The sequence below is a fragment of the Leptidea sinapis genome, chromosome 10 (genome assembly GCF_905404315.1).
Source record: "Leptidea sinapis chromosome 10, ilLepSina1.1, whole genome shotgun sequence".
Taxonomy (NCBI): Eukaryota; Metazoa; Arthropoda; class Insecta; order Lepidoptera; family Pieridae; genus Leptidea; species Leptidea sinapis.
The window spans coordinates 10857445-10884341 of record NC_066274.1 but is presented as its reverse complement, the minus strand read 5'-3'; the positions used below and the strand labels follow the sequence as shown (position 1 = coordinate 10884341).

Genomic DNA, 26897 nt, shown 5'->3' with positions numbered 1-26897 from the left:
GCAAAACGGACTGTTGAATATTTGACTATGGCAGGTGTCGAGATAATGAGTCATCCGCCATACAGTCCTGACCTGGCGCCCTACGACTTTTATTTATTCCCAAGAACTAAAATAAAATTGAGAAGTATTCGCTTTACGAGCCCTGAAGATGCGGTGAAAGCGTACGAAAATGCCATAGAAGAGACCCTAAGGAAGAATGGGCCCACTGCTTTTCTCAGTGGTTCCATCGAATGCGACGTTTTGTAGAAACGGAACAGAGATGACTTCGAAAAACAATAAAAGTAATGGCAACTTTCTACATTAAGCTGTTTTTCATTTTCTGTGTTACCTAGGTATGTAACAAACACATTACCATATCCAAAATAATGTATTTTGATTAGATGATGGTATATATAACATAAGTATGAAAACCGAATTTTGACTACCATTTTAATCAGCGATTTCCTTAACTCCTTGATTTTTCTTTCATAGCATAAATTATCATGACGTGTATACACACATTTTAACATTGAAATCTTTAGAAAGAATTAAATGAATAAAGTAATTATAGAAAATATTGGCTTCTGACATATAACTTATTCAAAAAAAGATGGGTGAAAAGCGAAACACATTTTTCTAGTATTTTAATTAAAAACTAATTAATTCAAAGATCACTGCAGAATCTATTTGATTATTTTAAACGAGTTAGATGTAGAATGTATTATCCTTATTTTAAAGTTTGTTTCTAACTTTTTATATAAGTAGTGTGTTTTCTCGTATCTTTATACAACTAACTACTTTTTTATTTATAAAAAAAAACATGAATTATGCTTATCACTAGTAAACTCGATATGAAGTGTATGTCATATAAAAGTTTTACATATTTTATGTATCAAACACTATTTGATGATGTCAGGAAAAAAGTCTTGGATAAAGGATTGGTCTCTGCTGCGCTCCAACCAGATACCGAATGCATAGTCGCAAAATGCGGCAACTAATACTACGCTCAAGTGTACTCCAGCCAGTCACGAACAATGTGTGACGTTGACGTGCCACATGTTCAGTTAAACTTTGCTAATATTTGAAACTAAAATGCCGGGTTGCATGGTAAAACTTTGTAAAAAGAATACTACAAGAATTAAGAAAGACACTAGGATCACATATTATCAGTAAGTATGTTGTATTTCATTAATTTCAATGTAAAATAACACGAAGCGTATGTTACAAAATTTGAAAGATGCCATTGAGTGTCAAGATGCCACGCACACACACATCTAATAGTTGCCGTAATAAAAAACCTATTAGTTACTAGTTCTCAGGTAGTCTTAATATAAGTTTTAAGTGTTAAAAGTGGAATAAGGGCATGCAAATTACAATAAGGTCGAGTAAGAGTGCAGTGTTGGGTGTAATAAAGTCATGAATTAAACGAAGCGAAGTAAATACGCAATAGCATAAGGAGTAAGTATTGAATCGGATTTTTATGTAGCCAATATAATATATTATAGATATTTATTTTGCATGAGTTCGCCTTTTTGAATGACGCGCCGCAGAACTTCCACCATGTGAGTCCAACTCATGGCCAATATACGTCTATATTTCGAAAGCTTCTATACGTTTCCTGTGGTCTTCTTTAATAGTCCTCGCCTCACACCGCGAAGAGACTGATAGTTAGTGATAAAAAGTGGATTACGTATGACAAGAACGCCCGTCGTGCGAACAAAGGTCGGTCAGGTTTCAAAGACCGTGGCAAAATCCGGGCTAGGGTGATACTTTTTTTTTTATGGAATAAGAGGACAAACGAGCGTACGGGTCACCTGGTGCTAAGTGATCACCGCCGCCCACATTCTCTTGCAACATCAGAGGAATCACAAGAGCGTTGCCGGCCTTTAAGGAAGGTGTACGCGCTTTTTTTGAAGGTACCCATGTCGTATCGTCCCGGAAACACCGCACAAGGAAGCTCATTCCACAGCTTTGTAGTACGTGGAAGAAAGCTCCTTGAAAACCGCACTGTGGAGGACCGCCACACATCCAGATGGTGGGGATGATATCCTAATTTGTGGCGTGTCTTGCGAAGGTGGAATTAGGCGGCAGGAATCAGGTTGAACATACTGTGTGTATGGTGGGATATGCTCACAATAAGATGATGCTGTGTGTATGGTGGGATATGCTTGCAATAAGATGATAATGTGTGTATGGTGGGATATGCTTGCAATAAGGTGATACTGTGTGTATGGTGGGATATGCTTGCAATAAGGTGATACTGTATGTATGGTGGGATATGCTTGCAATAAGGTGATACTGTGTGTATGGTGGGATATGCTTGCAATAAGGTGATACTGTGTGTATGGTGGGATATGCTCGCAATAAAGTAATACTGAGTGTAGATGGGATATGCTCATATAAAATGCAAACAAAATTTAACCCCAACCAGTTTTATTTTACCTATATTATACTTTTTAGGAGTTTCTTCATATTGGTATATGATGAAAGCTCTCGTGAAATCATTCAATTTTAAGTTTTACAAAATATATTAGTCCCTGAATCTTATGTTAGTTTAAAACTTTAAAAAGACCTCCACTTCACGCAGTAGGATTCACCTGAAATATAAGTATATATATAATAGAATATAAGTTTTTACATAAATTTTGCACTGAAAGAAAGCGAAACTATAACAAAACAAATATCAGAACATAATATCTTGAATTTTTTTTTCTAAAACTCAGTAAAGATCATATCATTCAAGTATAAAAATAAAATGTTAGACACAAAATAATGAAGCGCTTGTGAAGTAATATTGTGTCCTCGACATGGCAATTCCGTTAGAATACAATTTTCTAAATGACCAATCATGAAAAAGCATATGGTTATCAACACGCACATATCTTCACTCACAACTTTATCTTTTTTGGTCTAATGACGTTATACAGAGTAACACGTGAATGGAATAAAGTTTTGGGTGTTTTTCCATAAAATGCATTGCAAATTGAAAACAAAGTAATAAGCATTGTTCCATATAGGTGTAATCTGTTGTCTAACTTTAAGAAATGTATCACTAAACTGATATTGCCTACTACTCGGCTAAGTCGAGTTAGTAAGTCTTTAGTGGGGCGTTGTATATGCTTTTACAACAAGATCCCAGATAATGTTAAAAATGTATTACGAAATTCAAAAGAATTGTTAAAAGACGTTTGTGTGGTAAAGGTTATTATAACATAAATGACTTTCTGAATGATACCTCTGATTAGGAATTGAGCAACCTGTGGGTACAGGGTATTAAATAATAAATTTTACTGTACTACTTTACATTGTTAACATATTTTTATATAAAAAAATATGATTAGTTCTTCTCAGGTCTGAGGCCATACCTTTGGGAATGGGTGGTAGTTTTTGACTTTCAATAAGTGATATTATATCCTGTTTTGAACAACAATATTTGAATTTGAATTTGAACTGGAGGAAGAGATGGTATATAGATGCACCACACTTGTTCATCCCCAGGCAAAAGACTGAAAGCTCTCCTTAAGGTCGATATTTTTTGTCATTTGAAATGTATGTACTTGGCCTGAGCTTATTAATTATATTAATAAAGTTTCACACAATAGTCAAAATAATATATTAATACACTAATTATATAAGACACTAATTATTGCCACCGAAATCTAGATCCTATTTTTTTTAAAGTCAAAGAAAGCCTCGCCCAATATCGGAATACTGGGTCTCGAAATCTCGAGCGACAGCCAATTCCGTGGCCATCTGGAGGGCAAAGCCAAATTGGCTTCAAAGAAGCTGGGCAAGCCGGCCCATATTCTAGCGCTATACAAAGCGCAGGTCCGGCCACACATGGAGTATTGCTGTCATCTCTGGTCTGGCGCACCCCAGTATCAGCTCGATCTATTTGACCGCGTGCAACGCAGAGCAGCTGGAATTGTCGGGTACCCAGTGCTCTGTGAACGGCTGGATCACTTGGCGTTGTGTAGAGACGTCGCTTCATTGTGTGTCTTCTACCGCATTTATCACGGGGAGTGTTCCGAAGAGCTGTTCAACCTGATTCCTGCCGCCGAATTCCACCTTCGCACGACACGCCACAAATTAGGATATCATCCCCACCATCTGGATGTGTGGCGGTCCTCCACAGTGCTGTTTTCAAGGAGCTTTCTTCCACGTACTACAAAGCTGTGGAATGAGCTTCCTTGTGCGGTGTTTCCGGGACGATACGAGATACCTTCAAAAATCCTATTCCTCCTATTCCATAAAAAAAAACGAAACTTTATTTAATAAGCCTTATACTAAGCGCTTTAGAATCGTCACTGTAAATATTTCTTTAAAATTACTGAAACTACCATTTTATGTTCAATAGAGCTGTTTTGAAGCCAACAGAGTAACTTATAATGGCTGTACATGTCTACTGTGCCTGTACTATACATGACCAAATTGGTTTGTAAAGTGCTGCATTACATTACGATCGTGTTGAAAAACTTTTAAATATCAAATATATCATAAAATAGCTTAACAATCAACTGTATGAATATAAATTATCCTTTATTGAATACATCAACCCTTAGAGGTTGTAGGAGTATCAACATTTATCGTTTGTGTAATCGCACCTAACAAATACAATGATTCATTAACTGCAACCGGTCGACCTGGTAAGACAACCACTAGACCTATTACTAAATTAAAAGAGAAAGGCTTTTGGAAAAAAATATAGTATGCCAATTATTTATATGAAATTTCATGATATTATGTCCATAAGCACTTTTCAATAATTTCGATGAATTTTAAAGATTTCAAATTTACAATTATTATACAACTTTTGATGACGTTATGTTTTCTAGAAATATTAGAATATTAATTGAAATTTATATAATTTTTTTGAACACTACTACAATAACAGAATTGTTCTCCGACTCAACGATTCTTGAAATATTTCTGAACTTTCAACGACATTGTTATCGGTATAGACGCTATTTCAACGTGGATGTAATTTTTCAGTGGTCCAATTGTCTCCGGGCTTCTTAATAAACTTCAGCTTTTAGATAGCACTAAAGAAATAAATCACAGGTGTCAAATTAGCACGGTGACTGTGTTGCTCAAGAAAGATCAGCTCGTAAGCAAATCAAACGTCCGGAAAACAAAGCCATAGACATTTAATTAAATCTTCATATTGAGATTACATCTTCTATATATATATATATAAATGGTCTTTGTTTGAGGCTCAATCACGCCTAAACCACTGAAGGTATCGACATGAAACTACCACCATTTGATGCAAAATTTATACTAGATGGTTTACGGCTACCAATTTTTTTATTGTATTTGTATTAAGATGAATAAAATTTTATTTATTTCCTTTTAAACTCGCCGAGCAATTCGAACAGCTCTGCGTTGCACGCGGACTAATCGTTTGAGCTGATACTGGGGTGCGCCTGATCAGAGATGACAGCAATACTCCATATTATATGGTCAGAATTGCGCTTTGTTAAGCGCTAGGATGTGGGTCGGCTTGAAGTATTGCTTTGCATACTTGCCTATGTACTGACCATGCTCAAAGGGCCACGTAAACGATATGTGTACATGAAAAGTTGCAGGCGACTAGTAGGGTGAATTAATGGAAATTGCCGTAGCTGACTTGATATTTCGAAATAGAAATTGGACTCCAACAATTCATTATGTATAAACAGACATAATTCAAGCTGCGTGAACCAAGTCATTAACAAATGCCACCGCATTATGTATTTAGAAGCTCTATACTCCCTTGTTTGGCTTTAGTTGGAAACGTGCAAGTCGTAGTTGAAATGTTTGAATATTGAATATCGAAATTGTTACGGGTACTGGGTCAAACTAGCAATTTACACTATTTATTTATAATCACGAGTGTGTCTGCAATGAGTAAACTAAATTTAAGGATATTCCTAATTTACATTGTGGTCTATGTTAATAAGAATTTTGTGTACTATTTTATCTGTGTTTATTCTTTTATCGTTAGTATCAATTTATTTATTGGTCTCCATATCATAAAAGAGAAGATTTTTATTTTTAAAAGATTTTTATGACTAAAATGGAATGATGTTTCCAACAGTAATTCGGAATTCCGCGACCATCTCAAGAAAGGACTCGATAGAAGACACAAGTTTCGAGAGACCTGCATGGCCCGTGTATACGGCATCCGTGCTGTCATCTGCATAGCAATGTATGTTGGAGGTGTCCAACATAAAAATCATATACAGAAGAACCAGTGTGGGATATAGCACACAGCCTTAGGCCCTCCAGCGTTCACGGGCTTGGGATTGCAGCAATAACCGTCGATAACGACCTGTATGCTGCGCCCAGTGAGGAAGCTGGAGGTCCACTTGCATAAGCTCTCGGGAAGCTCAAATGATGAAAGTTTTGAGAGAAACGCCTTGTGCCATACACGATCAAAGGCCTTCGCTATATCCAGGCTAACTGCCAGGCCTTCCCCCTTGCTTTCGATACAAGAAGATCAGTTGCCGATCGACCATGGCGAAAGCCGTACTGTCGGTCGTTGATCAACTGGTGACCCTCTAGGTAAGCCATGAGCTGGCGGTTAATCATGCTCTCCATGCTTTTGGAGAGCTGGCAGGTAATATCTAAAAGCGTGTAGTTTGCCGGATCCGAACTGTCTCCTTTTTTTGTATCGTATGGACAAGGGCTGACTTCGATGTCTACGCCTTTTGTATATGAGTACCGGAATAAACGCGTTAGTACCGGCATCAACTCAGGGGCACACGCTCTAAGCACGATTGGAGAAATGCTATCTGGCCCGCTCGACTTCCTGACGACCAACGAAAACAGAGCTCGCCTAACAATTTTCTGTCTGAACTGTACTTCAGGCATAGAGCTCTGACACCGCGGGATGATCGGCGTTGTTTTTCCGTTGTCCTCAAGAGTCAAGTTGGAGGCAAAAAGAGCGCACAGGAGATTGGCTTTCTCTTTTGCCGTATGGGCAAGTGTGTCATTCCTCATGTGCAACGGCAACAGCAGGGACGGCTGGTTAAAGTTAACAAGAGCAACTTGCGACAACGACCATAACTTGCGTGTTCCAGCCAGGTTACTGGAAAGCTGTTTGCCGATTTTGACGACGTGCTTCGATTTCACACGGGCGATTTGCCTTCCTTTTTTATTTACTCTTTAGAACTTTGCAGTTCGGATCCTTTGAGCCCAGCGCCGCAACCCAAGTTCGATACGCCTGTTTTTTGCAGTCAGATGCTGCTTTAACTGACGCATCGAACCAGGGCTGTGATCTGCCACCGCTCGGTATTATAGAGCTTGGTATTAAAATATCCATGCCCTGCAATCACATTGGCTACTGCAACGGCGTTGGCTTTAGGATCATCCGAAGGGAACATCCTTGGAACCAGGCTATGAAAATTAAACATTTCTGATGAAGAGGTGACATGAAGTTTTGATAGTGTATATATAGTATACACTAGCTGCTAATACAAGTAATAAAGTTTCATCATCATCATCAGCCAGAAGACGTCCACTGCTGGACAAAGGCCATCCCCAAAGATTTCCACGACGATCGGTCCTGCGCTGCTCTCATCCAACGTATTCCGGCGATCTTGTCCTTCCATGTAACCAACACTGCGTCTTCCGGTACGTGGTCATCATTAAAGGACTTTACTGTCCTAACGGCCATCTGTCCGTCGAACTATGTGCCCTGCCCACTGTCACTTCAGTTTCGCAATCATTGTATATGTCGGTAACTTTGGTTCTCCTACGGATCTCCACATTTCTGATTCGATCTCTCAGGGAAACTCCAAGTATAGCCCTCTCCATTGCCCTCTGAGTGGCCACCAGCTTTCTCGCAAGGCCCATAGTTAGCGACCACGTCTGCGTACCATAAGTCATCACTGGCAACACACACTGGTTGAAAACCTTCGTCTTCAGTAATAAAGTTTATTTCAAAGCGGAACCATAAAACCGCTAATTCATTAAATGAGTCATAAATTTTATCTGTAATCTTAAACTAAAACCTACGATTATTCTTTCTTCGATAATTTTACATGGGTTTCGTGACATTCAACTTCTTTAAGTTACACCTTATAAGGTTTCTACCACAAAGCCTCTTATAGCCCAGATCGTAACACGAACTGAGGGCTACGTTTTAATAACTATATTGCTGCATATAACAATAAATTAATTTGTAACACGGCCTTTGTATGTCGTAAAACGGACGCATAAATTGTTATTGTTTAACTCCTGTTAAGAATGTTTTGTTGTTAGTTCTATTGAGCTGTAAAAGGGTTGTAAAATATTAACCCACTTTGTTATTAATAGAATATTTTTTTTAATTTACCGTTTGAAGTAAATTATTATTATATAATAGGAGATCAAAGTTCACAGGGAAATACTATTATAGAGACTGTCCACAATGACAAGGGATATGCACTGTATCATAGAAGAGCGCTGCCAGCGGAATGAGCAGTTTGTATGTGTATTATTTGAAAAGTATCCTAAAAGATAAAATAATTCCCCAAAGTAACTATTCAACGCGGACGAGGGAGCGGGTAAAAGCTAGTATGATTATAAATTTAAAATATGGACTGTGTCAAGTGCGCCAGTATAACTTTCACGACGGAAGACTCTGAACAAACGTTAAAACTGCTGATGAGTTATCGTTGCTGAGCAAGGATACCTTAACATTGTACTTCTCAAATATATTTAGAATAGAATAGAAACACTTTATTAGCAATAAAAAACACACTTTCAATTTACAGCATTAATAATTACAATCTTAAAATATTTAAATTAAATGAAATCTTCCCATCGTAATAAATTTCTTGTTGTCAAAGGGAATGAATTAATATTATCACAATATTATGTTGATTTTGTCTTATGTTGAAAATGTATAGAGTTGATATAATGATAAATAAATAATTGTTATAAATATAAAATTATATTAATTTGTACAAAATGTATAAAATATCTATAATATGAAGGCATTAGATACTGTTGTATATAAATGAGATATTAATATACATAATAATAATAAATAAAAATAAAATACATAATTGTGTTAATTTATAAGTTATATTGCATATCATGGCTTATTATTATAATATACTGAATCTAAAATAGTTTTTTTTTTATATTTTAATCTAAAATTTTGAATAGTTTTCAATTGTTTATGTGGTGGCGCTAAATCCTTCCAACACTTAGTAGCACTGTATCGAAAAGTACCCTTGAACGCTGTTGAGTGATGCCGAGTGATTTCACATTTTTATACAATTACAAGAATTAATCAAATTCATAAGGTCTTGCCAAAACTGTCTTTAAGATTTCGTTATGAATCATTTGTAGAACTCTATCATTTGGGTAGAGTTCCACAAAAGATCCAAAGCTGCTCCAATTTTCTATATGCATAAATAAAAAGTTTTATCTTCTATTGAAATTAATTAGTCATCATCCAAAACTGTATATTTAAAATGAATTTCCTTATGCGGTAATTTCCACGAAAACACGACATTCAAAAAAAGAGTGTGCACCTTTCTACTTTTTTTTTGGCTACGCCCTTGAAATTCCTCTGGTATTGCAAAAGCGCGTAGGCGGTGGTGATCACTTAAAATCAAGTTACCTGTACGCTCGTTTGTCCTCCTCTTCCATTAAAAAAGGACTATAGTGATCTCTACTAATATTATAAATGTGAATGTAAGTTTGTTTGTTACGCTTTTACGCTGGAGCTACTGAATAGATTTTGATGAACTTTGGTACAGCGATTAACTAGAGCGTGGGAAAGGACATAGGCTACATTTTATCCCGGAAAAATCCATAGTTTCCGTAGGATTTGTTGAAAACTGAAATTCACGTAGATGAGCTATAACTATACTAATAGAAGGTTTCGTTTGCCATACCTCTTCCTGAGAATAAGATTCACATAATATGTTGGGAACGGGAGCGAACATGGGAATCATAACTGGAATAGGACATGAGATAATCATCAATACCAAACTTGCTTATTATTTTTAAACCCTTTATCTACGCGGACGATGTCGCGGGCATTAGCTAGTTTGAAGTAAATATTTTGATGATTATCAAAAATATACTTCGATTTTTTACTTGAACTTTATATTTGTGTTTGCAGTTTGAAAGAATCATCACTAAGATTAGATCGTTTCCCCTGTAAAATATATTGAGGAAAATATTCTTCGTCAGAACATAAGAGGTAAACGTGCCATCAATTTTAACTTACATGAATATGCAGTTAAGCCGTGCTCTATTCTATCTAAAACGCTTTCATAATTCTTTGTACCTTGAACTCTTTGCCTTGTTCTTTTGTATAAGGTACGCTATCACATTTGCATCAACTTATCAGCATTTTACTCCTGAGCTATGGTATAAATTGAACGACTCATTTCCAAGTCAGAGACTTTTTTAAACCAAGATCAAAAATAGATGGAGTCAATCAATCTTATGATTGTCACTTCAGAACTCCGCTGTTTGTGGACCGATTTTGAATATTATTCCGTTTAAAAAAAGCCCTGTTACTGTCAGATTCCATGAAAATAATAATTATATTTACTAAAACATTTACTAAAATAATTTGAATTCCTTCTAAAAACTGCGATCTGCAATTAATAGACTTATGAATTCATTCAATAAAACTTTGTCTCTATTGATATTGATATAGATTTTAATTAAATTAAATTAGAATAATTTAAAATGTAATAAACAAGAGAATAACTGCAATACAAGATCTAAAATGAAGCTTATAAATTCTGTAACATGTCTTTTTTTTAATGTTCTATTTTAAGTTTTGTGGTGAAAGTATAGCATTTCGAGCTATGAACACTACTTAATCCTGTTACACATATCCTTAAGTCTTATTTGTAGGTTGCTAATGCGTGCTGTTGGTTATAGTTAACTACCACATTTCTTTGAAGTTAAACAAGTTTTTTGTTCTCTCAGAAAAGTTAATCTTATAGCTTGTACTTTTTTGTGTAGGTTCATTTATTCAGATTAGTAGTGAATAACGAGGATTGTAAGCATATAAACTGTATTCCACGCAAGAATTTTGAAAATATTGGCTTTGTTACATAGACGGCGGGCCGGCAGCCGTGAACTCATTTCGCTCAAGGTCGCTGGCATTTAGTGTCGCCTTAAGTGATCTTAAGAGCCCATCTGACTGTTTCGTCAACGCAAAGCCTACGGTGCTGGGGTTGCGCACTTAAAAATTAAGGGGTACCAAAAATTAGGAAAATGAATACTGAGAAGGGATTTTTGGAAATTTCACATATAAAATTAGGGCTTACCGATTGTATGGAAGGTCGTAATTTCCAGAATACAAAGGCTTTTACACACTTTAACATAAAGATGTACACGACACATATCATTACATCTTTCCATAGAAATCAATAAAAGACCACACACGACAGTTATAATGTATCTACATTTCACATCTTCATATCTTTATGTTTGAGATACAAAGCGATACGAAAATATACATTTATATTTCGATACATCTTTAAACATCTCAATACAAAGTTGGGTCGTATACCAATGGAATTAATTGAAGGATTCTTTATATTAACTGTTGAGTGTGTGATACATTAAGATAATTTCAAGCTATACATCCCGGAATATAATGTATATTAATATAGATTATAGCTGCCGTGTGTGAAGCCCTTAAGGCGTGCGAAATATAATTTATACTTGATTATGGTTACAAATAAATGTGTACCTAGATCGATGTTTTTTTTAAATTATTTAGTAATCTACCCCTAAAAGTATTTACTGCTTTAGTTTGTATTGAATAAATATTTTTCAATATTGAATTTAATAGGTATTAATTAAAAAAAAATATTTAAATTATAAATAAATCCCTACATTAAAAGCGTCGATGTTTCAATAAAAGCTACGTCCAAACTGAATTATTTCTTTTAAGCTCTTAATAATTCACTTAAACTTAGAAAATATGGCGTAAATAATTTAACTATATCTCAACAATTTCTACATAATAGTATCAGCTACTATATATATTCGCATAACATACCTGTCCAGTAATGAAATTTCGTAGTGCCAACCCAACTTGTCGTCACTTCGAAAACATATAAACAACCAGTTAAAATTTTCACTCAACACGAACAGAAGTGTTCTAGCACAAAAACTTTTTAAACACTATCGTATTAACCATAGCGGAAGACTTACAAATGATAATCAAACATCGAAATATTCGGCGTTTTTTTAAATAGTCCGACACGTCCACTCAAGCTGACGAGTTCGTTTCAACTGATTACTGGATCGACTTGAAGCTCTGAAAGTTATAGGCGGGCGGTTTCAACGTGGGCGGTTTTACGACTTTCACCCTTAAACTTTTCATACCATGACTCAATATTGTATATATCTAACATGACCTAACGTAATATTAGTGTGTAATTAGATAGTAAAAGTATCGGCCGAAATCACAAACGTGCCTATCAAATTGAATCCATAGGTTTTGCAGAAAAACTTAATGATTCTCTAGCGGTTAATTTGATCTTGATATTAAAACTTAATTTACTTCAGTCCATACAAAATTATAATTATAAAACTTTACTTTTACTATAGAAAAGGAGGACAAGCGAGCGTTTGGTTCATCTGGTGTTAAGTGATCACGACCGCCCACATTCTTGCAACACCAGAGGAATCATAGGAACTTTGCCGGCGTTTAAGGAGGGTGTACGTGTTTTTTTTTTTTAAATGTCAGGTCCTGGAAACACCGCACAAGGAAGCTTATTCCACAGCTTTATAGTACGTGGGAGAAAGCTCCTTGAAAACCGCACTGTGCAGCACACATGATATCCTAATTTGTGGCGTGTCGTGCGAAGGTGGGATTCGGCGGCAGGAAGGAAGGAACTTTACTTGGGTGAGCTGGTAACTTTTCACAACGACTTAATAACATATAATTTATCTACGAGGTGTAACCCATTAATTCATTATTTATGTGTACTGTGTACACAAAAAATGTCTGTAAGAAATATTTCAACTTTAAGGCCACATTTATTTATACTGTCCTGTGTTCATTGAAGAGGTTATCATATCAATTCTTTTTAGTTTTTAAGAGCATATTATAAATAATCTACGAGTGCACCACGAGAGCACTACCTATTAATGATATTTTATCAAATAATTGATACGTTCTCTATCAATAATGTCGTTTGACTCGCAACATTCTTTTCAAAGTTGTTTGATAGGAAGCCACGTCTAGATAGTCTGTGATAGCTGTGAACAGTGGGAAACTGTTCTCTATTTTCAGCAAGGCACGCACACTAAAACAAAATGACTAAGATATCACGAATGTAAGAAGTAGCTTATCATGCACACAAAAGTCATAAACCTGGCCTGCTGCCATTCGTTGCCTAACAGAAAGAGCCTCTATTTAGACGTATAAATTATCAAAGGGAAGACCAATAAAAAATATTTACAAAGCTTTATTTAACCAGATGGCAACACTTTCTGTCCGTACGTTAGTCCGAAAATACTAAATATATCGGTCTGTATATTCTGTGTTTGCTAAACTAAGTGTTTAGAAAATTGCGATATGATGATCTTTTACCCATGGAATGTCCAGTTTTTTTTTTATGACAATAGGGGATGAGACGAGCACGATGCTCAGATAATGGTAATTGGTACGCCATGGCCATTACAATACAGTGCCACTCTGGATTGTTGAAAAACCCAAAAACTCTGAACGGCACTACAATTGTGCTCGTCACCTTGAGACACAAGATGTTAAGTCTCATTTGCCCAGTAATTTCACTAGCCACGGCGCTCTTCAGACCAAAACACAATAATTATTACACATTACTGCTTCACGGCAGAAATAGGCGCCGTTGTGGTACCCATAATCTAGCCGGCTTCCGGAGCAAAGGAGCCTCCCACTGGTAAACCGTCTGGACTATAGTTTAGCATCCAAGGGTAAGCTAGAAAAAAAAAATAACGATTAATATACTGTTAAGGATTCACTTCATACAAACATTAAAAGATCTAGCATTAAATGGTTGATGCAAGTGTCTAAAGTTAAGTAATTGACATACCTAGGTATGTCAATTGGAGACGCAATAGTCTCTGTACACTTTTGAGAGAAAGTGAAATGAATGTTTTAAAATAAAAATATTACGCAATGATAATAAATAATGAACATGCTCGAGCTAACAAAAACAAAACAATACCTGAAAACAATTCACTTGTATTGTGAATATTTTATTAGAATCAATAGTATTAAATAATCCTGTATACCTACACCAGGTCAAGGAAAAACGTTGAATTGTTGAACGCTTCGAACAATTGTTTGCCCTGTTTTTAGGACAAGTTAACTTGTAGATTTATTTTATTCTTGGAATACTTTGTTCTATATTCTTGAATGCATACACCGATGATAAATAGATTGGGTTGGCGGAATTAACACTAAAGAAAACTTAAATCATTTGTATAATTTTGATTTCCGCAAAATAACGCCTAATTCAATAAATTTTCTATCATTTGAGAGTTTATTACAAAATATAACACAATCCACTTTAAAAGATTTAGCAATTTTACTCATATCATTTCAGAAAACTTTAACTAAAATGTCATTATTTAATATTTTTTTAATTATATCTTGCTTAGATCCATTAAATATATCTAAGTGTTACGAGTTAATGCACGGCTTACAAAAAGAAGTCCATCGAGGAATCGGGCCACACTGAACTTTCGACCAATCGAACGGGTCAACCCGTAACGTAAAGATCTTAGTGGGATCAAAACTTAAAATAATTTATTGCATTCAATTCAGATGAAAATATGTGGCACGATGCCCTTCTTTAAATAGCCAGTTATTTCCAGATTTAGTATTTAAGGTCAAACAGCACTTCGGAACACTCCTCTTAATAATGCGGGTTACAATGTGATAATGAGACGAAAACGAATGGTCTACAGACCTCTGGTACTGATGATATGTATGTACGACGATCTATACAATATATAACCCAGTGTTTAGTGACCCTGCCTACTGAGCTAAAGGTCCCGGATTCGAATGGAGAATAGGTGCAAACATTTACATGATGAATATACATAAAAAGGCATAAAAGGCATTATTTTCTCAAAATTGTTTCCTTTAGAATTATTTTTGATGTAATTTCTATATACTGAGATACTGCTACCGCTTCGGCAAAAATGGCGATCTGAGATAGAAGAAGCGGATGTGTGTAGATGTTTGTTTCCAAGTCATGGATGTTTAAGTAAGTATATTGTATAAAATATATCATTGTCCACCATAATACAGGTAATGCCTAGTTTGGGGTAAGATAATGTATCTAAAAGTGTGTCAATATTATATTTTATAATAATATTATATAATCCAGTATTCCATCACAAGATGGGACAACATAGATTTACGGCCGTTCCCAATTTCTCATTATTAATACCTAATTATTAATACTAATTCAGGCTATCTCTTACTTGAGATAAAAATCGTAACTATCGTTGACTTTTCTGTCCCAATAAACTTATCGACTGTAACTCACCTTATCCGTACACGCTGTCTGTCAATGTGACGATGCGGACGTATAGTTACCAGCGATTGAAGTGTATATGGAAATTGCAATTCACGCGTCCTAATAAGAATGACCTATCCGGAATATTGGGACAGCTTCAGATTATTGACAGCTAATTACTGACAGTAGAAGGTAGTAATTTATCTCATGTGTAGATAGTATATTGGGAACGGCCGTTAGTAGATATTTAAGACCGAATGCCAAGCGTAGCCGACTGTTTAGTACTTGGCAATCAAATTCCAAAAGTCAATTGAAATTACAGTGACAATAGATTCACTTTTCTTTTCTATCTAGCTGTATCTCTGTTTGAGATGTTCTTTTCTCTCGCACGTTTTGATTGTCTGTACACTAACATATTGAAAGTCTATGGCTTTAGATTAAGGACTGGTCTCCGCTGCGCTCCAACAAGATACCGCAGGTGTAGTCGTAAAGTGCGGCAACTAATTCTGCGCCCAAGTGGGCGCAGCTATACGAGCCAATATCGAACAATGTTGTGTGACGTTGAAGTGCCCCAAGTTTTGTTTAACTTTGCTAATAATTGAAACTAAATGCCGGGTTTCGCAGTAAAACTTTGTAAAAATAATACTTCAAGAAATAAGAATGACACTGGGATGACATATCATCAGTAAGTATTTTGTATTTGATTAATTTCAATATAAAATAGCACGAAGCGTATGTAAGAAAATCTAAAAGATGCCAATTGAGTGTCAAGATGCCACGCACAAAAGTATCTAATAGTTGCCGTAAAAAAAAAGTTATTGCAATCTTCATTACAATCGGTCTACAGTTCCTGTGGGTTTTTCCTTTTTAGCATTCTTGTTATGCTGACACTGAGGAGGTGCTTTGCAAGTACATTTGGAGGGTGCGAAATTCTTGTATTATAGACTCTCATTTTGTACGTTATTTCTTTCTTAACTGTTTTCATGTTAAGGTCATAATCCAATCTGTGGTTGGTAATATACCATGGTGCATTAACTATAATTCCTTGCATCGTTGACTGAAACCTTTGCAGGATCTCAATGTTTCAATTTGCCCCCATGCCCCACGGCTGCAATCCATAAGACAATTTGAGTTTTATGATGCATCTATAGAGAAGCAGCTTCTTTGTCAGTGATAACTGCGACCTTTTGCTTAACATCCAGTACATTTTCCGAACATCTTGTCCCATTGCCAGTCGGTTGGAGAAGATATGCTTTCTCCATGTAAGTTGTCTTGTCAGCTTGTGGGATCTGAACTCCATTTAACTGGTGAACAGTTGTTATGCCGAGTAGTGATAGTTATTTGGACAGATTTTGATTCGTTTGCCTTTATACGCCAATCCTAGTTCTGAATTGTTAATTTTTTTCTGTAATATAAATTGTCATTTTTGAGTACGATAGCGCAATAAATGAACATTTTTGAGATATTTAAAATTTAACCACATAAATGCTAGTACTTTTATACTAATTATTAATTAATTATAATTTTTGTCAAGTTATGCTCCGCCAATTAAGATATTATATACACCTACCTCAGCCTATATTTCTATTCAAGCAATCTAATGTAGTCATCTCCCAATTCTGAAGATCAGTCAAAATCTCAATTCACCGTTTCAAAATAAACCGCAGCTCCTTCGGGAACACTCTTAGTTTATTTTTAGCGAACATAACTCTCAGTACACTTGTTAACTGTTTATAAACTGGTCCACTCGACGTACTCCTGTTTACACTTTTGTCCAATTTACGACTCTAGCTGACAGCTATATTTCATGAGTGCAGTGATTGATTTGCCTGTGGATTGTTTTGTACTGGAAAATTGATTGTATCAACTAATGCATCGTTAGTGAAATTAAGTTTATTAATTTACCTGCATCTTAATCATTCAAATTCAAATATTTTATTTAAAATAGGATGTGATATCAGTTATTGAAATTCAAAAACTACCACCCATTCCAAAAAGTATGCCTCAGACGTGAGAAAAAAGGGCGCAACAAACTCAGCGGGCTTCTTTTTTTTATAAAAATATGTAATAATGTAAAATCGTCCATAAAATTTATTATTTAATTGCCTGAGGGCGATCGCTCATTCCCAATCTGTGGTATTGTTAAGACAGTCATTTATGTTGTAGTAAGCTTTATCACACAAACATGTCTTAACAATTCTTTTGAATTTCGAAATACATTTGTTTTGAACATTTTCTGAGATCTTGTTGTAAACGCCACAGAGAAGACTTACTAACTCGCTACGCATGAGGTCATTTGTAATATATATATATCTTAATCCCTACATTATTAGAAATATAAAGTGTTGATATTATTCTGTATATCGTAGCCAATGATGGATTGTAATACATTACTTGCAAGCATTTTATTATTGAGTTCTTATACTTTAAAAATTAAGTCTGAACGAAGCCGGGGTGAGCGATTGTTAGTTTATATTGTAATCAAGCCCTTAACAAAAACTAAAACAATTTTTCAGTCGCTTGGACGAATCTCACAGTGAGGCCAGTTGAAATACTTTCCTCATATTCAAATTGATAAGGCACTAAGTTACTCATGACGAAGTAAACAATGTTTTATCTGCTATCGATACAATGAATGGCCGAAATTTAACCCTAATAATACTTCTCTCTACATCACTCATCAATAATCGATGATTGCAATCTAATGCATAACTGTGCAAATATCTGAGGTGTTTTTAGCTTATTCTGTTAATTCATCAAATGACCGTTGATTGTCTGGGTCGTCTTTATGATCAATCCACAAAATAAACGTGTGGCCATAATTGTGTTATATATAGTTGAACCCTGTGGTTCAACTGCGAAGTGTCTTACTTAAATATGGTAAAGATCACATCACATAGATTGGCGGCTGATAACGAAATAAAGGGAAAAGGGCTGGAAGTTAGTCTAGCGATAGCGAAAGCCTTCAATCATGTGTAGCACATGTTGCTTTTCTCAAAACCTGCTTCCCAAGAGTTTATACAAGTGAACCTCCAGCTTCCACACTGAGTGCAGCATACAGGTCTATAGTTATTCCTCGAACACGAAGCCCGTGAACGCTGAATTTTCCATCTTTGCTATCTCCTACACTGTTTTTTCTGTATATCAAAGATATGTTGGACTCATCCAACATGAATTGCTATGCGAATGACAGTACTGGATATGACGTATATACGGGCCATTTAGGTCTCTCTCGGGAAATCGGCGACCAGTGCAGGAAGTAACTAGTGTCTTCTATCAAGTCCTCTCTTGAGATGGTCGCGGAATAAAGTACAATGAAATTTGTCCAATTTAACCCCGGGAACACTCAAATTTGCGCGTTAACCCCATTTGTCGTCTCACCGCTCTTCAAGAACACTTCCCTTAATGCCTCGCCTAGTATCGGAATACTAGGTCTCCAAATCTCGAGCGAATACCAATTTCGCTTTCATCTGGATGACAAAGCCAAATGGGCTTCGAAGAAGCTGTGCGTCATAAATATACACGGCAATACTTCACGTGGCCACTTTCTAGAGTGCTACAAAGTGCGGCTACATATAGGTATGGGTATCACCTCTGGTCTGGCCCACCCCAGTATCAGCTTGAACCATTTAACAGCGTGCGACGCTGAGCCGCTTGAATTTTTGCGGAACCAGTGCTCTTTGAACGGCTATATCACTTGAAGTTGCATAGAGACTACTTCATTGTGTGTCTTCAACCGCATTTATCGCGGGGAGTGTTCAGCAGAGCTGTGAGAACTGAATTCCACCTTCCGAATTCCATCATCGCATTACTTGCCACAAATTTCATGACCCACCTGGGTGGGTAGCGTTCAGTGCGGTTTTCAGGGAACTTTCTTCCACGTACAAGTAAGCCATGGAATGAGCTTCCTTGTGCGCTGTTTCCAGAATGTTACAATGTGAGTACCTTCATAAAAAGGGCATTTACCTTTCTAAAAGGCCGATAATAGGCAAACTAATGTGGTTCTTCTAGTGTTGCAAGGGGGTGATGGGATCACTTAACATTAGGTGACCCGTACGTTTGTTTGTCCGCCTATTCGCATCCAAAAGAGCATCTCATAATGTTGACATTGTTGATCGATTTCCTTATATTCAGCACTTAGGAAACGAATTCCTAACATGCTAGAAAATCTGAGTTGTTAGACCTTTCTCAAACATGGCGTCCATTACTTCGATTTCATAAGCTTTATGTGCTCCAAATAAGCACGTACATATTTTCATGCATCGTATATCTGAATATTCAGACAAATATCGCAAACATTCACACTTATTGAATACATATTTATGAAGAACCGATTGAATTCAACTCGTGCAATTAAAATTTTATTCAGAACACTCAGCGGGAATTTGCATATCGGTATACATTAGCAATCATTATTATGATTCTGATGGTAAATAGCATTTCTTTATTGTTAATAAGATACGGTAAATAAGTTTACGATTATTTTTTTTAAATTATGACACTGAGCCACAAAGATAAACATTCTTCAACTGTAATTATTCGTATAATTTATGAAATATTTTTTTGTATAATTTATTATATGTAGGTTTTATAGTGAAATTATAAAGTGCAAGAGAACTTAGTCGTTGTAAAGTTTTGGTATGATACAAAAAAATCTACAAATCTGGATTATAACACAAAATATTGCCATGCTCAGTGGTATAACGGTAAATTACTTAGAATAGTGTTTGGTATGAGGTATTTATTTTAATGAAAATAATCATACTAGTTTTTCTGGTTTTGTTTTTAAGGTAAATTCTAGAATAATGGTTAAAAAAAACTTTCTAATTCATAAAAGCACAAAATCTTACATGATTTTAAATATAAAGATCAGACAACCGGGTAACCAGAAGCACAGACGAGATCAAAGGGACAATTGGTTTTAACAAAAGAATGGAAGATTTAACCATACAAATAAATCTAATAATCGTACAATCGTAAGTGATATAAAATGGAACGACATCTATATATCTGTGTAGTCTCACTAGTGTGATGCCAATAATTGTTCAGCAAACGTACGTTACGTTGGGCACGTTATTAGTTTTCTTTTTCCTGAAAATTGATATTTATATGTACTCACTACTTAATACCAACATACGGCTTAAAATATATTACAGGAGGTAGTTTCAACATCCTTTATAAGTCGCAGATACACTGTACCTACAGTGCTTTAATATAAATAGTTATATTTTTATTATTATTATAGTTAAGGTATTTTACATATATATGCTTACAACCACAGACGAATAAAAAAATAAGAACTCCACGCCATGATATTAAGAAGTGAAGCAAGATTACGTTAGTGTGTGTGCAGTCACGGGGGATACCAGATAACACAAATTTTTTCCCGTTATTAGTCATAGTATTATATAGCCACGTTACTTGTGACTCCGATTTTTTAAATATCTGATAGTTATCTTAAATAAAAACAAATATCGTCATATTATAAGTAAATTACACAAACAGTTACACCTTGAAATTAAGGATTGCGGGTTTGCTTCCTGTGCCCGTGTCTTGTGTGCAGTATCTTTGTTTTAACTGATATAAAATGACGTACTAACGTTTCTTATTTTTAAGAATATTCACACAAAATTCATTCTAAAATTCGTTTTTTTTTGCCACTCACATGGTATCAAATAAGTAGATTTTTAGAGAACCAACAACTACCTATGTTCTTTGTAGTGATTTGGTTGCTAAGTAATTACACATCATATAGTAACACTTATATAAAGGGTAAAGGGTCTTAAGTTCAGTTCTCGGTACAGCGTCATCTTCCTAGAAAGACAAAATTACAATTCATACTTTTATATCCGTGACAAATACGTTCTGGAATCAGTCAGTCCTTTGTGTCTTCTAAGATGCCACGTCTTTCTACAACACCAAGTAATCGAAATTTCATAGAGTACTGCATCCCCGACAATTCGAGCAGCTCTGCTCAAAGATGGTAACAATACTTGTTATGTGGCCGGAACCGCACCTCATAAAGCACACAAATATGGGCCGGTTTAAAGTAGTGCCCCACACTACTTTAAAAAATTGTTAATAAAGACTAAAATAAATTTCTGGGCAAATGCGACTTGACATCGTGTGTCTCAAGGTGACGAGCGCAGTTGTAGTGCCACTCAGATTTTTTGGGTATTTCAATAATGAATGAGCGGCACTGCATTTTAATGGGCAGGGCGTATCAATTATCATCAGCTGAACGTCCTGCTCGTCTCGACCCTTATTTTCATCAAAAAATTAATTATCTACTTAGAACACCATTAAAATATGGATTACCCAATTTTTCGGGTAATGTCCCTGATTATTTTCCGGTCACACTGGATGTTACTATCACGCATTGTGGAGGTTTTGTGTTCCAATCATCGAATTAATTTGTATTATGAAAAGAATAATAAAAGTGTGATAACAACTATTCTATCTGTGAAATGAAATTCCTTGACACTTTTTATGTTCCGTAGTATTGTTTTTACTCGTTTTCACAACGCGCGACTGAATTTTTAAAATAATTTATTGAGACGCAAACTGATCTGTCACAGACGATGACAATTCTCATAATGGCCGCCTGTCGGCTTGTATTAGAGTAAGTGTGTGCGTGGGGCTATGTATTAACACGTTAATCGGCTTGTTTAATTGCTACACTATTATGTAAGGTGACACGGAGTCCTTATTTTTTTACTAGTCCGCACACTGCCGCAAATCTTGCATACGTCGCTCTCGTTCGTCATTCTCAGTAGCTACACGTAGTGTCGCGTCACTCTCGTTCGTCATTCTCAGTAGCTACACGTAGTGTCACGTCGCTCTCGTTCGTCATTCTCAGTAGCTACACGTAGTGTCGCGTCACTCTCGTTCGTCATTCTCAGTAGCTACACGTAGTGTCGCACGCTGCCGCAAATCTTGCATACGTCGCTCTCGTTCGTCATTCTCAGTAGCTACACGTAGTGACGCACGCTGCCGCAAATCTTGCATACGTCCCTCTCGTTCGTCATTCTCAGTAGCTACACGTAGTGAGGCACGCTGCCGCAAATCTTGCATACGTCGCTTTCGTTCGTCATTCTCAGTAGCTACACGTAGTGACGCACGCTGCCGCAAATCTTGCATACGTCCCTCTCGTTCGTCATTCTCAGTAGCTACACGTAGTGTCGCACGCTGCCGCAAATCTTGCATACGTCGCTCTCGTTCGTCATTCTCAGCAGCTACATGTAGTGTCGCTAGCTGCCGCAAATCTTGCATACGTCGCTCTCGTTCGTCATTCTCAGTAGCTACACGTAGTGTCGCTAGCTGCCGCAAATCTTGCATACGTCGCTCTCGTTCGTCATTCTCAATAGCTACACGTAGTGTCGCACGCTGCCACAAATCTTGCATACGTCACTCTCATCCGTCATTCTCAGTAGCTACACGTAGTGTCGCGTCGCTCTCGTTCGTCATTCTCAGTAGCTACACGTAGTATCGCACGCTGCCGCAAATCTTGCATACGTCGCTCTCGTTCGTCATTCTCAGTAACTACACGTAGTGTCGCTAGCTGCCACAAATCTTGCATACGTCGCTCTCGTTCGTTATTCTCAGTAGCTACACGTAGTGCCGCACGCTGCCGCAAATCTTGCATACGTCCCTCTCGTTCGTCATTCTTAGTAGCTACACGTAGTGTCGCTAGCTGCCGCAAATCTTGCATACGTCGCTCTCGTTCGTCATTCTCAGTAGCTACACGTAGTGCCGCACGCTGCCGCAAAACTTGCATTCGTCGCTCTCGTTATTTTCGTCATTTTTAGTAGTAACAAGTTGTGACGCACGCTCTCGTGAAACATCTAATCATCATAAGACCTTTTCGTATAATCTTGCTCAAGTTTATTTATTTATTTATTTATTCATAAAGGCTTACCAACTAAATACAATTTATTAACTTATGCACTAAGAATTAAACAAATATAGTAAAATAGTTTAAATGTACTTAAATTATAGGTAGGCACAACATTACTATAAGAAATACATGTGATATTTTAAAATCTAAAATCTATAAATTTTGGAGAGCAATATAATTTTTTTTTTAAATTAAGAATGTTTGAAAAGAAGATATCAGTGTTTTCATCTATATTAAAAATACAATTATATAATTGTAACATTAGCTGTAGAGGAGAGTTTAAGCCATAATTACTGTGGTGGAATTTAATGTGCATTGGAGAAAAAGTACTAAGCCGACAATTTAAGGCAGGGACATGCAAACCGATTTGTGATAAAAGCGAAGGACAGTCCATATCATAGCTTAAAAGTTTATGTAAACACAGCAATTGTGAAGCATTTCTACGTATTCGCAGAGACCTCATTTGAAATGTATTTAATCTATTCTCATAGCTATCATTACGGATATATATATGCAAAAAAAACTTAACTTTGAAAGAAACTTTTTTTGTACAGATTCTATTCGTGATATATATTTTTTGTGATATGGGCACCAAACAGCTGAGTTATATTCTAGATTAGATCTGACAACAGAGTTGAAAAGTATCTTGAGTGGTAAAATACTTCTAAAATCTTTCGTATTACGGAAAATAAAACCTAGCATTTTAAAACTCTTACGAACAATGTAATCTATATGTTTGTTGAATCTTAGTTCACTATCTAATATAATGCCTAAATCTTTAAAATATTTTTTTTCAGCAATGAACACGTCATTAACCTTGTAACTAGTTTTAAGTTTCATATGTTTTCTAGAAAATTTTAAAAAGTTGCATTTGCCTTCGTTCAGTTCCATACTATTATTTTGACACCATAAGTAGATATAGTCGATATCATCTTGAAGCATTTTTTGGTCCTCAAAACATTTTACCGTCCTGTATAATTTTAGGTCATCTGCGTATAGTTCATATTCCGATTTTCCGGCCTAAGTGTGAGCCTTGTGGTACCCCGGATAGCTGATAAAAATCCCGAGAATGATAACCACTAACCTTAACCACAAGTGGTCGAGAAGCCAAATAAGATGTTAACCATGTCAGTAATTCATCCGATATGCCATACATGTCCCTAAGTTTCTTTATTAGTAGGAAATGGTCCACTTTATCGAATGCTTTACTGAAGTCGGTATAAATGACGTCAACTTCATGATTATTACTCATTTCATTTATAATTCTATTAGTAAAGTTTAACAAGTTTGACGTCGTAGATCTTTTTTTTATAAAGCCATGTTGTTTGTCAGATAAAAGGTGCTTAGTTTGCCAAAACAAGTGAGGATATAAAATTGAAGTTTCGCAAGCATCTTACTTTAGAAGCCCATGTAGGACGAGCCGAAAGCTGATTATTTTCATGATGGTTTTCTTGAATAGAGTCTTGATTACGGACGTCGACGAGAACGACGGGTTCGAGAAACCTTCCCTGTTGGTTTTTTTATGACAAATTTCTTCAAGGCAATCTCGCGACGAGTGGCGGCTTCGTGGAGTTACATTGTTTATAATAATGTATTTAAGGCATTTTATATTGTTATATATTGTTTAAGATATGAGTTTTAAATATTTTATTAATATAAGTTAAAAGTATAGGTCCCAAAATCAGATATACACTGTTATTCACAACGCACGAGCCGAGCATAGCATGCCGTGGTAGGGGCCGGTGAGTGCCAAAATCTAATCAGCCCTTGTTCGCTACTGTTACAACAATAATTTCAGATGGAAAATTAAATACACGCTCCAACTAGATTTAATGTAATAGCACTAAAGTGTACCCGATACATTTAATGTCACTAAAACCAGGCTGTGAAATTGTAAGAAATGAAGTCGATTGACAATTTATCGTATTATTATAATATCTCTAGTGAAATTGAAATGTCACGGCTTTGACGATATACCAACGACATATTATGTACAAGAATTGCTCGTTTAAATGTATGAGAAGAAAAAACAATCGACTATAATGTATTTAGTACTCATCAACTTCACATACACAGAATGAAGGAAATAATAAATATTCAAATGTCACACACAAAAGGAAATATTAAGAGTTTGAGAAAAATAATATATACTATGTTATTATCGTTTATTTATATTTTTATAATATATAACAGCATTTAGTTAAAAATTTTAAACAATAAGTTAATCTAGGAGTGTGATTTAATAATATTTTCGCTCCTAATTGTTAAATTTTAAGCGTATTTCGTGACAAGGGTGTGTGGAACGTAACAATACAGAACTGCGTAAAGTTTAGGTAAATTGTTGTTAATTACACCCAAAAGTTGGGCAAGTGATAATCTACATAAGATTCCATCAAGGGCATATTCTATTTGTAAGTCAAACTCGAATTCAAAAGTACGATCGATCGTCTGATAGATAGATAAAAATCGTTTAAAAAATCAGATCGCATCCTTTTTCAATTCTAAATAAGTGTCGTTCTCGAGCAATAAACTCTTACGCAGAATTAAACTTCACATTCGTACTTTTCGGGGCAATATTGAATGGGTAAAATCCATGTACGTTAAGACGGGAACGACTGACTACTACCTCATGACATTATGCAGACGGACATATTAGAGAGGTCCTTGTTCCATCTTTAAATAGTTTCTGTGTTCATAATTTGTTGCATAACTACCATTGTTAGACCTTAAAATATGTTGATGTTTGTTATTTGACATTTTAGAATGCACAACTGGGAAGAGACTGACCCCCATGTCACGGGCTGTCCTAGTTTGGGGGTCGAGGGTAATTTTAAGCAAAATTGTATTTTTTTCTTTGCAACAAATAAAGATTTATTTATTATTATTATTATCCCGCGTTGGCCTCCACGGCCTCCGCCCGGCTTCGCTGGTAAAGCTTTCAAGCTACCAGCATAGAGGAGGTTTTTAGTAAGGGGTGTCTACTTATACGGACCACGGGCGCGACATATTATTTCATATTTCGACATATTCTAGTTGTCCCCAATGCTCCAAGAACTTGGACACATGTTCATTTGCTGTCACAATCAACGGATACTATAAAAAATTCAAGAGACTTGTTGTTTGGCGCCAATGAAGTGCCTTCATTTTATAGTAGATAGAATTATTATATTACGGATAGACGTTCGACATCAATGAAGTGACTTTAATTTTGTTAGTTTACAGAGATATATGTGGGCCTAATTATTATTGATTTTAATATATTGAGTTACGATTTGATGGAGAAAACCAATTTAATTGATACCTTACAGCTGGTCGTGCATTTCTGTGTAAAAAATATTACAATATAATAATATAAACATATCACAAAGACTTACATATTTATTACATTCATCGTTTATTTCGTTCGGAGACAGATTACATGAGATACACATACAATACCAGTGGGAGGCACCATTACGGGTACCACAACGGCGCCTATTTCTGCCGTGAAGCAGTGTTTAAGCATTACTGTGTTTCGGTCTGAACGGCGTCGTAGCTAGTGAAATTGC

General features: G+C 35.9%; 1 protein-coding gene across 2 annotated transcripts in view; it reads right to left on the bottom strand.

The window, feature by feature from the left end:
• The window catches only part of LOC126966457 (uncharacterized), a 206104-nt gene extending 193916 nt beyond the window's left edge, over nucleotides 1–12188 (bottom strand). For both annotated transcript variants that reach the window (XM_050810499.1, XM_050810501.1), the window contains exon 1: nucleotides 11993–12188. The gene's annotated coding sequence lies outside the window, so the exon portion shown is untranslated. The remainder of the gene's footprint in view (nucleotides 1–11992) is intronic.
• Nucleotides 12189–26897: the final 14709 nt, after the last annotated feature.